The sequence below is a fragment of the Pteropus vampyrus genome, unplaced genomic scaffold, assembly GCF_000151845.1.
Source record: "Pteropus vampyrus isolate Shadow unplaced genomic scaffold, Pvam_2.0 Scaffold491, whole genome shotgun sequence".
In the NCBI taxonomy this organism is placed as follows: domain Eukaryota; kingdom Metazoa; phylum Chordata; class Mammalia; order Chiroptera; family Pteropodidae; genus Pteropus; species Pteropus vampyrus.
Window position 1 is genome coordinate 22,168 of NW_011889272.1, and position 9,746 is coordinate 31,913.

The 9,746-nt window shown below is 55.5% G+C and overlaps 1 long non-coding RNA gene across 1 annotated transcript; it reads right to left on the bottom strand.

Annotated features, from left to right (window-relative positions):
- Positions 1 to 1,925: 1,925 nt before the first annotated feature.
- On the bottom strand, positions 1,926 to 6,688 carry LOC111732793. The gene is made up of 3 exons (XR_002777710.1): positions 6,340 to 6,688; positions 5,947 to 6,071; positions 1,926 to 5,108 (listed from the first exon to the last, which is right to left on the bottom strand). It is a non-coding gene; the product is annotated as an uncharacterized LOC111732793 (long non-coding RNA).
- Between the last annotated feature and the right edge of the window lie 3,058 nt (positions 6,689 to 9,746).

Here is a 9,746-nt window from a genome sequence, read left to right on the forward strand (position 1 = left end):
CCTACGATTAACCAAAATAAGTCATTTAAAATAAATATATTTTTTTTCCACTAAATAATTTTTAAAAACCTAACAGTCTCCGTTCCTAGGGCATCGTCCTGGCGGTTTGGAGGACTAACCATGGCAAACCCAAGGGACATAAACGAACCCCGTAAAGGCCTTCCTACTCCATAAAAACTAGCTGCAACAAGCACAGCCAGTGTTCCTGTAAGTAACAAGGGAAAAAAAAGGTCTTCCGTTGCATTAAAATTTAATATTCTGCAAATACTGGAAATAAACAGTCCGAAATGAAATTTAGAAAACATGATCTAAAAGAAGGCCCCCAACGTTCTAAAATGGGAACCACAAAGCGCTGCCGTCGTTCCAAGCCGACCTCTACCCAGCCTCGAGTTCCCGTCATCCTGAAGGGCGGCCCGGCTCTCCGATCGATAACGGCCTGTGAGGAAGAAGCTGGTCTGTCAGCTTCGAAGGCTGAGAGGTGACGCCAGGACCACCTGTGGGAGCTCCTCCTGGGACGAGTCCTTCATGTGCACGTTTGAGGTTTAAGCACAGACGTTCCACCCGTCACTCACCTATTCTGTCAACCAAATACGTATTCATCGAAAAAGAAAAGCGGCTGCCGACGGCGGGGACGCACGGCGAGGCCGTGGAACGTGGGCGGCGTCAGACACCAGCACCATCGGGCGAGGATTGCAACCCCTTAAAGGCACACGGCACACGGCACACGGCCCGTGGCTTTGAAGTCCTTCCTAACTCCCACCTGCTGAGAGGTCCCACGGTGCCCTCGCTGGCACAAGTCAGCAAACACAACCTTGTCCCACTACGTCGTGGCCGCCGGCTCAGGGACACCGACGTATCAACACCGAGGACAGGCGAATGTCTTTTAAAGAACTGGTCTCGGAATTGACCTCCCCTGAAACAGAGAAGTTGCTTACGGAATTCATCTGGATGACTCCAAGTCAGACTAAACTTTCCTGTCGATTTTCAAAAACAGATTCCACCGCCCTTGGAAGCCAGCCATCCTTCAGGATATTTTTAATTAAACAAACTGTGTTCATTTGCAGACCGAGTTGAGAAGCTGTTTTCATGCACTGGTGGTTAACGTGTTCCCCCGAATGGCATCGAAAGGTCTCGCTTCAGAAGCTGTCGTCACACGGTGTTGTGTGCCCTAAAACCACCTCTTTAGGAATGGACATTGAAACACAGGACTTCCAAGTTCGGCAGCCACAAAACTGAAGGAAAAGAAAGTGCCTAGACAAAGCTCACTCTGATGGATTAAAACAACCTTACACGCACGCGCGCGCGCGCGCGCACGCGCGCGCCACGCCGACGCATAAAGCCAACAGCTTGTTTAAAATGCTGGCTAACTTTCCACCACGATTTGGGGGAGGGGCCATTCTGGTAAACCCCACGGGGCGAGGATGCCCCGTGAGCCCCGAGAAGGCGCCGTCAGCCCCAACGCCGCCACTGTGTCCCGCGTGGGCGAGATCACGTCTCAGAGGTGACCGAGACACAGGGAGCTGTCTGGACAGGCTGAGAAGACACAGGCCGTCAGCCCCACGCCTGACAGCGGCCTCACACCTCGAGATTCTGCCGGGTGAACCCTCGGCCACCCACCGCAGCCCGCGACGCCCCATCAGAACGGCAAGGTGTGTCGCTTTAACCCATACGGGGGCCCTGTCGTTTTTTTAACGTAGAAAACTGAAGTCGCAAGTTGCGTCCTCGGCTGTGGAGGTGCTAAGCTCCCATCTCCTTTCAAGAAAGAAAGAGTTTGCTGGGCCTCGCTCGCCCGGCCACGAATGAGGAGGGCTGGCGGCCGTCCCTGCCACCACCCACACTGTCCTTGCTGCAGACCACCCCGCCCCCCGTCCCAGGTGGCTGGCTGAAGCTCAGCCACACCCGCAGAGGCCTCCGGCTGTCCCGGCTCAGCCCACCCGCACCCCTGACGCCCACGGGCCTCCTCCCCGTTAAAACACTGGTGCCTCCAACTGTGTCTCCTCGGGGCCCGAGGACACCCCACGGCAGCCGCTTCCGGGCTGTTAAAAATCCCTCTCCAAATGCAAACACACTCACGTGTGCGTGCTCGCCTGGGGCACGGGGACACTCACTATGCGCACACACCCCGCTGACTGCCCGCACTGAAGGATTCTGTACGTGTGAGTTTTCTTTTTGGCTAAAATCTGTCTGTGACCCCCGATCCCTGTAGACGGTGACAAGGTCGATTTAACCTCCACGCACGTTTCCCGACGGGCTGAGCCAGCGGACGTCCTGCCTTCTCGTTCCGGGCCCCCGGCTGTCCACTCGTTCCGTGTCACGGTCGGCACAGAGCCACAGCTGTCGCACGTCTGTGCTTCTGGTGGGTGCCGCCTCTGTGTGGAACGGCCGCCGAGCACGGGGCTGAAATGCTGCCTGGGGTCCCTCCGGGCGACAGAGGCATGAGGCGCCTCACGGGGGGAGATGCGCGCGGGATGTGAGCACGGGGCAGGCGGGAGTCACGTGTCGTTGGCCGCGGCGTCACTGTGGACGCATCAACAACGCACACGCGACAGGGTGACTGTGAGCAGAAGCGCCCCGAAAACAAGACTATGTCCTCACCGGCTGCAAAAGTACCATGAGCAGAGGCTCGGAGGAGCCGGACGCCGTCATTTCCCTAGGGGCGAGGCTTCACGAAGCCTCAGCCACTTCACAGTATGTCACTACTGTGAACAACGAAGATCTGGGCCGGATGCGTCAATGACATAAAGACGGAGCCACCACACGTCACCTGCACTCGACCTACAAAAGGCCGCAGACCATCTCACCACGTTTTCCTACAGAACGTCCCCTGCACAGCACGAGGCATCGCTGTCGCGTCTCCCTGGTCCCCATTCCCTCCGCTGTCCCGTGCCTTTCTCCCTGATGCCTCGTCCCTGAAGTCAGACCGGGCTGACCCCGGCCCACGAAGCGCTCTGTGCCCTCCGCCCTGCTCAACAGGGGGAGCCGGTTCAAATAAATAGACAAGGGCGGGCAGGACGGGCACACCCGCAGCCCACGAGGACGCCGGGGACATTCGGGAGCAGCTCCGGAATGCGTCTCCATTTTTTAAGGGAGAAACAGAGGGGCAGAAATGCACCGTTTAGGGCACGAATCGACGGCCGGTGAGGAAGCGGCCTGTTCGCGCTCTTCCCGTCTGAGATGTCCTCTCGGACCAGATATGGAAACGTTTCCAGGAAAGCAAATGAACGACAAATAAAGAAAAACAAGAGGGCTGAAGGCAGAAACGTCTTCCGGAGTCTGAGCAAGCCTGACAGGCAGCCACAGCGCGACACGGCCGCTCTCCCGGACGCCCGTCCTAAGCCAGACGCCGCAGGAACCGAGCTTATCGCGCGCGGAGTCCTCCCCAAAGGGAGCGGAGCCCCCTAAATGCACCAAGGGTCGCCAACCTGCAATAATGACTCTTACACTAAGCTTCTTAACAGTACAAAAAAATCACCTTCTTTTGTTTTGCTTAAAAAAATAAGTTGATCAGTCTCGGAGTGGATTCTCCATGGACTTTCCAGGAAAAAAAAAAAAAAAGGGAAAAATCCCCTCCACTCGTGATGCCGGCCGCCACGGTGCGAGCTCGTGCATCTTCCAAAGGAACGAGGACGACGCGGTCAAGGTTAACCACCCATGCTCCCTACTTCTATGTAGACGCAGTGTCTGAACGTGACTTCCTCTGACGAGCTCACATGCGCCCTCACCTCGCACGCTAGGTCAGGGACAGCTCGCACACGTCGTCACGAGACAAGCCTGCAGGCTGGAATATGCTGGGAGGTGACCCTTTTCTGGTTCCTCCCCAAAGCGGTGCACTCACCAGAAGTTAGTGAACGTAATCCCTGTCGAGAATTCCTTATAAGGTGACAAGATCCCAAACACAGCTTTCCGGACCCTGGATGGCGCCGTTATGTAATTTTTACCGCCACCACGAGTGGCCGGGCAATGCCCGCACTCGACTGTCAACGCGGTGACAGCCACGGACAACGGGTCGGCCACGCGGTGCTGGGGCAGACGCGACAGCATTCTGCCAGCATCTCGGTTGGCAAGGACTCCGGCTTCATCTTCTTGGGGACAGTGTCACACGGGTGGTTAACAACAGCACCAGGACTAAAATGTGATAATTCTGTTCCCACTCAAGGGATCTTTCGCAAGAGACATCAGTCTGCATATTGCAACAAAAAATTTAGATGTGACAACCTTAAGTTACATGGATCTACCCCAATCTAATCCCGCAAATCATGCCTGAGGACAGTCACCGGCTGACCCTGGCTCAAATACGCCCAGCCCCCACACAAGAGGACTGACTCGTCTCCACAAGTCTTCATGGCCCGTTACACGTGCTGCACAGGTGGATGTGAGGGCAGGTACCCAGAAGGAAGTCAGAGCAGGCAGGGAAGTCCTGGACACCTGACCCCTGACGGAGGACAGAACCATCCGGGGAACTTGGCGGTTGCTTATCTGACGATTCCTGAGGAAACTATCACCTCCACGAGGCTTCCAGAGAGCACTCTGCAGAGTTAAGCTAAGACACTGCCCTGTGGCCGGATGGAGATAAGTGACCTCTGGAGCCTCTCTCGGTCACACGGTCGGAGTCACAGGTGGGACCCCAGCCGGTTGCCGAAATGGTACTGTTTGTCCTCGAAAGCACGTCTTCTAACTCTGCACTGCGCATCGTCCCTGCACTGCGCATCGTCCCACCATTACTCCGCTCGCTACACACGCCCCTGCTCCCGACCTCGCCCCACTGTCTGCAAAAGATGGTAACAGTCAGGAGCTGAGACTCAAGACGCTCCACACATCCAGGCGGCAGAACAGAAAGTCAAGTCTAATTCCTTCCTAAGTGGTTTTTAAGGCGTTGGCCACGAGCGACCTTCCAGTTGCCTAAAAAGAGACAGACCCGCGAGGGAGGGGTTCCCTCCCGAAAACCTGATGCTCGTTTTGTAGCTGCTTGACGCCTGCATCTTACCGTTAAGTTTCGCTCCAGACAGAAACGGGGCTGCTCAAAAAGGCACGAACTTCCGGCGATAAGATGAACAAGTGCCAGGGACGTCATGGATGGTGATCAAAACTAACGACACTGTGCTGCGCATCTGAACACACGGAGGGTAGATCTTCCACGTTCCCGTCGCAAGAATGAAAACTTAGCAGCTGTGTGCTGACGGACGTTAACTAACGTACCGTGCAGATCATTCTGCAACGTGTGCGTACAGAATCTCATCATTACGCCGTGCACCTAACACCAACGCAACGCCACGTGGCCGCTGTATCTCCGTTTCAGAGAATTTTTTTTTAAAGAAAGAAGCACGTGGGTCTGATCCTCTCCCTACAGCCCACAAGCCAGTCTCTTCCCACATGTGGGACCCGGAAGGAAAAAGCCTTGCTGTCAGAACTACTGTACCACACACAGATGCAAACAAGAACCGCCACTGCGATTAATCATTACTCCACAGGAAAAAAAAAAAAGCGTTTTATAAGAGAGTTATTTCCATAACTTGCTGGTAGCCCCAAGAGGCGACTCTTGGCTGATCTGCCGATAATGAAGTCTAGAGGACACAGCGACCTCTGGACAAAGGCTTCTGCGCCAATGTCTTTTGGACAGCAGCTCCGAATCTGCGTGCTGTCCACCATGCAGGTGGGGACGGAGACGCCTCGACTCATCACACTGTTCTCTGCTTGTCCCGCCAGCCAGCAACACCCCGCCCCCACCCCCAACATTTCAACCCCCCAAAATAAAACCATGAGAGCCCAGGAGGAGCAAAAGAGGCCATCAGACTCTGCAGGACACGGCTCCCTTCCGCTCGCGAGGTCAAAGCTTCCTTTTCTCTGCAAAGCAACTGAGAGCAGCCCGCTCGCCACCAGGCCCCGAGGGACGGCAGCAAGATTCACAGCAAGGTATAAAAGCTGGTCTGACGCATGAGCCTTACACACCGAGCACAACCTGGCTTGTAGCGGACACCGTGAGCAACGGCCCGGTAAACGCCGTCTCTGCATCCTTGTCAACGTGGGGAGGAAACTTCAGGCACGATCTCTGCTGTCGAGAACGTGCGATCTCACTGGTGAGGAAAAATAAAACACATGCTTACAAGAAAGAGCTGGCAAAAGGCCCCCTGGAGAAAAAAAAAAAAACAAAAAAAAAAACACACTAAGCTCATAATGGAGATCTAATAAAAAACAGATTTTTCAACACGAAATAAACGGTCCGTTTTTATTAGGCTGAGCAAGAGTAAAGAATTAGGAAAGCTTACAAAGTTGGTAAACGGCAAAGCAAATGATAAAAAGCCACAGGGCTCCTGGAGATCGAGCGAAGACCTTGCTGTTTACCTCTCACACAGCCGTCACCTCCGAGACACCACACCACGCCCTCCTCCCCAGCTCCTCTCTGCTGTCTGTAAAGGGACAGAACTGCCAGCTCCCCTTCCGACAGAGACAGTCATGCAAGCTGCGGCTCGCAAACCTCCAAGCGCCCAGAATCACCTGGAAACTGCCTTCCTGCCGGGCTTTTCAGCTCCTGACCCGTGGGCCAGATAATTCCTGTGGGGCGGGGGGACGTGGGGGCTGTTTTGTGCATTACGAGAAGTTTAGCATGAGTGACCCTGATCTCTATCCACTAGATGCCAGGATCACCCTCCCACAGAGCTCGTTGTCCTGGATGCAACTGGGCGTGTACACTCCTGCCCACTGGGGTCACCCTCCCTCCCGGGGTCACCCTCCCTCCCTCACAAACCCCACTCCTTCCCTCCCCTGCCTCCCCGTAATACAAATATACGTCTGCTCCCCTTGGCTGCCAAGCCCTCCCAACTAGAACAGACCTCCCCGCCACACACGGATGTTGGACTTGACCTTGTTACTTGCTCCGGACAACAGGGGGTTAGCGGCTGTGACGGGCAGACATTTTAAATGCGTCCACATGACATGGCAGAGCTTTTTCTTACAGCAGGTGGGAGAAGCACCACGATGAGCCCCAGGAACCCGCCGGCCTCAAAATGGACGTGGTTCAGCCCTAAATCCAGCCCCAAACGCGACCGGGCCTACCTGATTCCACCCCGCACAGCCCAGGGGAGCCAGCCGGTGCGATGACTCATAAGCAGGAAGCGCGTGCTTGTTGCTGCAAACCTCTGAACTTGGGTGGGGGGGGGGGATGTTTGTTACGCAACATCGGCGGGCCAGAAAGCCGACTAATACACTCCCAAAACATTTCTGAACCGAAACGCTGATTCCCAAGGGGACGTTATTGTGACTCTTTTGTCTCTAACCCTACTTGTCATCCTCCATTAGCCACCAATTCAGGTCCCCTAAAGGTACACGGGGTATCTTCGAAGTTCTGGGGGCCGGGCCCCACCCACGGCCTCTGCTATCGTGGTGGTTTCCCACAGACGCCTGGGACTCAGAGACGCTAAGCCGAGGGAATGGTTGTGGCAGAGTCCCCCAAACGCCCCCAGACCGCGGAGGCTGTGGGGGAGAGAGAGAGTCCAGAGGTCTCCGAGCTCCACCAACAACCCCAGGTCTTCTCCAGACAGAACCCCCTCTGGCTGTGCTCACAGACTCAGACAGTGGCTGCACCTCAGTGAACGGGACGCCCACAAACCAAATGACCCCGTGGCACCCTGGCTTCTCAGTTATTTGAGAGACAATCAGCAACTATTAAATAAATAAACAAAGCCTGCAGGTTCCAGAGGAAGAGACCGAGACAAACACAAACAAACAAACAAACAAACAAAAAAATAAGTCTCTCCTTGAAGACAATCGATACAGCGGGCAGCCTAACAGCCCCCCGAGATGTCCATGTCCTCACCCCGGCACCCCTCCCATAGCAAAGAGACTCTGCAGATGTGACGAAGTTAAGAATCTCGAGATGGGGACACGACCCTGTATTCTCCGGGTGCGCCCGATGTCATCACACGAGCCCTTAAAAGTGGGGAAACTGTCCAGGCTGAGTCCAGAGGGAGATGGGACGAGGGAGGGGCGGCCCAGTCCTGGCTTCGAAGGTGGAGAAGGGGCCACAAGCCAAGGAATTCGGACGACCTCTGGACTGGGGCAAAAACATACCCAAGGAACGGCTCTTCCCTGAGAGCTCCGGGGAAGAACGGGAGGCCCTGGCGACACCGTGAGACCCACTTCAGATGTCTGCCCTCTAGAACTGCAAGACAATGACCTCGACTGTTCAAGCCGGTAAGTTAGTCTCGGGTCACCTGTCACAGCAACAAGAGACTCACAATCGATTATAAGATGAACGGCGAAAACGCACGTGACTTCGGCCTCACCGAAAAGCTCTTTGTTATAAGACAAGGTCCCAGAGGGTCGTGGCCTGCGGATGGCACAGAAAGGCCACCCTCCATCACCTCCCACGTGACCGGGGAACGGTAAGGAGGTTTATAAACACGGGACAGCAAACAACACTACGATTCTGTTACGGGGTACGCCAGGGCTGTGGCTTTGGGGAGGCCCCGGAAAGCAGCCAAAGTGTGGCTGGAACCCCACGACCTCAGGGCTGCAAGGGTTCCCAGCCCACCCCGTCGGGAAATCCAACCGTGCTACCTCTCTTCCTATGAAAGGGCCTCGCAAGACCCCACCCAAAAGAGCAGCCCAAGAGAGGGGTCCCCAGGTGCAGCTCTAAGTGACCAAACGGTTTCCTGTGCTGATCTTAGCAGGAAAGGAAGGAGAACGCAAAATGAGAGATCACCATGGACGCCAGACCGGACCTCAACTGGCGTCGGCGGCTCCGGCTGTGAACCGTCTTCGCCCCCCACATTGTCCGAGGGGACCCCAGCCCGTGACTCTCTTCCACCTCGACGCCCCTGAGCCCCAGCCTTCCCAGACCGCTCCCCGTTCCCACAAGACGGGTACCGAGGAACTGGGACGACCCACGCTCCGACACGGGGGAACCCCAAAAACGTTACGGCAAAGAAGCCAGACAAGAAAGACCACGTACAGCGTGGCCCCATTTATGAGAAACGGAGAAGATGAACTTGGAGAAGCAGCAGACCGCGGGCCGCCGGGGGTCGGGGGCTGGGGGCCGGGAGCGGCGGGGGAGCGAGCAGTGACGGCTGCACAGGTGTGGGCTCCTTCTCAGCGTGACGCGAGCATCACACAGCGCCCATGACTACCCGGCTCTGCAAAAACACCACGCAGGTTCCGAATTATACACACTGCAAACGAGCTGCAGGCTGTGTGAGCAGTATCTCAATAAAACTGTCCCATTAAATAAAGACTAAGTGACAAAGACACGACGGTGCCGTCACTGACAACGCTCACACACTGACCCAGCTCGGGAAGTCAGTCTGCGTAAGGACCCGGGACTCCTGCTGCGTGGTGATCGGCCGCCAGCATCCTGAGGAAAGACTCTGAAGGCAAAAGATGCTAAGGTCAAAAATGAGCGAGGAGAAGTCGTGACCGAGGCCGTGTGACAGAACGTTCGTCACGTTCGGTAAAGAAGCCAGGCTGAACGAGGGCTGCAGAGGATGGGGTCTCACGGGCACAGAAAACCGTAGAAAAGGCAGCCTCACCTACAGAATAATAGCAAGTGCTCAGTGCTTGCCTGGAGGCGGGGTGCACGGAGGCAGAGAGATGTGCAGAGGCCCCAGGAAATGTGTGATGGTTGGAAACACCTGTTATCTTGATATACGTATGTTTGTGAGAAGCACCACAACCAAACATACGAGACATATACGTGAGAAAATTAAACTGCACGCTTTATATGTGTCTAGCTGACTGTACTTCAATTGTGCCTT